The 4,168-nt window shown below is 39.7% G+C and overlaps 1 pseudogene; it reads right to left on the reverse strand.

Moving 5' to 3' along the window:
- Positions 1-4,168, reverse strand: part of LOC106868524 (zinc finger protein 62 homolog) — a 27,749-nt pseudogene that overhangs the window by 20,362 nt on the left and 3,219 nt on the right.

Genomic DNA, 4,168 nt, shown 5'->3' on the forward strand with positions numbered 1-4,168 from the left:
TTAAAGAGGCGCAGGAGTAGCTGTGTGGTTCCGGGTTCAGTCCCACTGTGTGGCACCTTGGGCAAGTGTCTCCTACTATCCTACTACAGCCTTGGGCCGACCAAAGCCTTGTGAATGGATTTGGTAGACGGAAACTGAAAGAAGCCCATCGTATATATATATATGGGTGTCTGTATGTGTCTGCGTTTGTCCCCCCAACATTGCTTGACAACCGATGCTGGTGTGTTTAAGTCCCCATAACTTAGCGGTTCGGCAAAAGAGACCGCTAGCATAAGCACTGGGGCCGATTTGCTCGACTAAAGGCGGTGCTCCAGCATGGCCACAGTTAAATGACTGACACAAATAAAAGAAGGTAGAAATTAATGCTTAGGTTACTGTAAGTATTGAAAAAGTATTCTCAACGTGGACATGTCAAAAACAGGACAAGACTTTCTTTCCAATTTAGTAGACAAGCAACTAATGAGTTTGTTAATTGGTTTTATTAATCACTAGCTTAAAAACCGCCCTATCAGAGAGCTCTTCATTAGGCATTGAGTACATATTAAATTTTATTAAACTTGGACAATATTTTTCAAGCAATGAACAGTTTTCATCAAAGCAACGATATAATTTCTGGACTTGGAACTTATTGCAAAGCTGCCTGATAAACAATAGTACCACCACCATTGCCACCCCATCTACCATACACAAACCATTCAGACTTCTGATGCTACCACCATCAATACCTTTGACTTTGTTGCCTTCCCCTCCACCACAATCTTTCACATCACTTACTCCCATCCCCAACCACCTCGGCTACCATCATTACCATCGTCACCGCCACCTCCACCTCTCACAACTACAGCCCATACTATTACTATCACACCATTACCATCACAAAAAGGATGTGTATGTTCGTTCAGCATCTTGGTTAAGCGTTCAGTCCCTCTTTCTCTCTCTCTCTTATTACTCCCACTGCCACCATCAACACTACTACTACTTTTAATAAAAACATCATCGACTCTCCCTAAATTTCTTTGTCTCTCTTTCTCTCTCTGTCTTCACCACTGCGCTCACTGTCTCTATGCCTACTAATTACTCTCACCCCAACATGAGCAATAGTAGGAGTGTCAATGAATAGTGAGGCAGGGGTTGGAGTGTGACACAGAAATTAGATTAGAGTGTTATCTTGTGAAGGCACATAGCTTAATGGTTAGTGTATTGGGTTTACAATCATGAGGTACTGAGTTCGATTCCCGGACCAGGCTGTGTTGTTTTCTTGAGCAAGACACTTTGATTTCACGTTACTCCAGCTCCCTCAGCTGTAGAAATGAGATGTGACATCACTGGTGCCAAGTAACATCTGCATTTGCCTTTCCTTTGGATAATATCGGTGACATGGAGAGGTGAGCCTATTGGTCTGTTATTTTGAAAAGAACATAAGTGTACTGCAAGCGTAAAAAGGTTGCAGAGCAATGGTATAAATGGTAAAAAAAGTAATGACCCTCTTTGATCATGAATAACCATGGGATTGCACCTAGAAAGTTTCCCTCTGAGGTACAAGTCTGGGCAAGGTTGTTTATGGAAGACCAGCAGTTGCCCATGCATACCAGCCTCCTCTCTCCACGCCACCGATGTTACCAAAGGGAAAAGCAAAGGCCGATACAGCTTGGCACCAGGGACATGGGATTTCGATATCACATTTGTTGAAAGCATGCAAAATAACGGGGAAAAGAAAAAATACGCATGAAACAAAATTCCATTGCTGGGAAACTCAGAGTAATATATTAAAAGTCAGCTTGAAGCTTGCTTGCAATGTTACGCAGCCAAACTGGTGCATAATGAGGTTTTTAAATTCTGATGGCTGTTGTGGAATATAATGTATTTTGAAAATGATGCAGTCACACTTTAGAGTGGATAGATATGTGTGTAGTTAAGTGACCTCTTTGAGTAAATGATTTACCACAGACATCACAGTGAAATGGCTTCTCTCCTGTATGAATACGTTTGTGTCTAGTCAAGTGACAGCTTAAAGAGAATGATTTACCACAGATATCACACTGATATGGCTTCTCTCCTGTATGAATACGTTTGTGAGAAGTTAAGTCGCTACTTCCAGAAAATGATTTACCACAGATATCACACTGATATGGCCGCTCTCCTGTATGAACACGTTTGTGAATAGTTAGGGCACTTCTTACAGAAAATGATTTACCACAGATATCACATTGGAATGGCTTCTCTCCTGTATGAATACGTTTGTGAGTAGTTAAGTCACTACTTGCAGAGAATGCATAACCACAAATATCACATTGAAATGGCTTCTCTCCTGTATGAATACGCTTATGAGATTTTAAGTCACTACTTCCAGAAAATGATTTACCACAGATATCACAGCAATAGGGTTTCTCTCCAGTATGAGCACGCTTGTGTCTTCTTAAGAAACTAGTGTCAGAGAACAATCTGCCACATATATCGCAGTGATATGGCTTCTCTCCTGTATGAATACGTTTGTGAGTAGTTAAGGCACTACTATCAGAGAATGCTTTACCACAAATATCACAGGCATATGGCCTTTCCCCTGTATGAACACGTTTGTGAATAGTTAAGATATGATTTCTAGCAAATGATTTACCACATATATCACAGTGAAATGGCTTTTCTCCTGTATGAATACGCTTGTGATTAGTTAAGGCGCTTCCATCAGAGAATGCCCTGCCACAGATATCACAGTGATATGGTTTCTCTCCTGTATGAAAACGTTTGTGTATTGTTAAGTCACCACTTCTAGAGAATGATTTACCGCAGATGTCACAATGATAGGGTTTCTCTCCCGTGTGAACACGTTTGTGAGTTGTCAAGTCACTACTCCCAGAGAAAAATTTACCACAAACATCACAGTGAAACGGCTTCTCACCTGTATGAGTACGCTTATGTCGAATTAAGTTACGAGTATCGGTGAATGATTTACCACAGATATCACAGTGATATGATGATTTTTGAGTATCATTCGACATCTCTTTAATGAATACAAAACTCTGAACCTTTAGTTTGTCACAGTATAAAACTTTTCTCTTCTCACCACAATATATAGTTTTCCCGTTTTCCTTTTTATAGTGTCTTCCTTAAAGATATCGCCTCTGCTGTCAAATAGGATCTTTATCAATAACTAAAATGTTGCAAACTCCTTCACAAATATTTTCAAGGTTAATTTGAAAACAAAAATACTAGATTACAAGATACAGAAATGTTGCTACGACTTCACAGTAATTCAACCATAGATGTACAGCAGCAGGAATATATCTGTTCTATAAAGCATTTTCCTTCAGTCTTTAAAACATGATAAATATTCCAGATGTATCCAATGTCATCCATTAATCTGAAATAATAAAGAAACAGTATTAGATGTAGAGAAGAGATCAAAATGGCAATGTTACATTTCTATATTAGTAAATTACATTATATGACATTGTGTAACATTATATATATCATCACTATTTCATTTTTTCTTCATCATTTAACCTCCGTTTTCCTTGCTGGCATGGGTTGGACAGTTTGACTGGAGACTGGCAAGCCAGGTGGCCACACCAGGCTCCAGTTTCTACAGTTGGATGTCCTTCCTAAAGCCAACCACTCCGAGAGTGTAGTGGGTGCTTTTTACATGCCACCGGCACGTGAACCAGTCAGGCAGCACTGGCATCGGCCACATTCGGATGGTGCCTTTTACATGCCAACATGTGACTACACGAAATTCAACTCTATACTTTAAGAAGTGTCTTTTACTATAGCCTCGGGCTGACCAAAGCTTCAAGAGTAGATTTGGTAGATAGAAAAAGAAGCCCTTCATATATATATATATATATATATATATATATATATATATATATATATATATATAATATTATATTTTTATGTGTGTTTATCCCCCTACCAACATTGTTTGACAACTGATGTTGGTGTGGTTGCGTCCCTGTAACTTAGCTGTTCAACAGAAGAGACTGATAGAATAAGCACCAGGCTTACAGGGAATAAGTCCCAGGGTCGATTTCTTCGACTAAAAGGTGGTGCTCCAGCATGGCCACCGTCAAATGACTGAAACAAGTAAAAGAATATTCCCTACCACTGTATAACTACAGATTTCTGCCCCACCCATCGACTTTGGATGGTCGTAACGTTCAGACAAATGGAT

This window comes from Octopus bimaculoides, chromosome 28, assembly GCF_001194135.2.
Source record: "Octopus bimaculoides isolate UCB-OBI-ISO-001 chromosome 28, ASM119413v2, whole genome shotgun sequence".
Taxonomy (NCBI): Eukaryota; Metazoa; Mollusca; class Cephalopoda; order Octopoda; family Octopodidae; genus Octopus; species Octopus bimaculoides.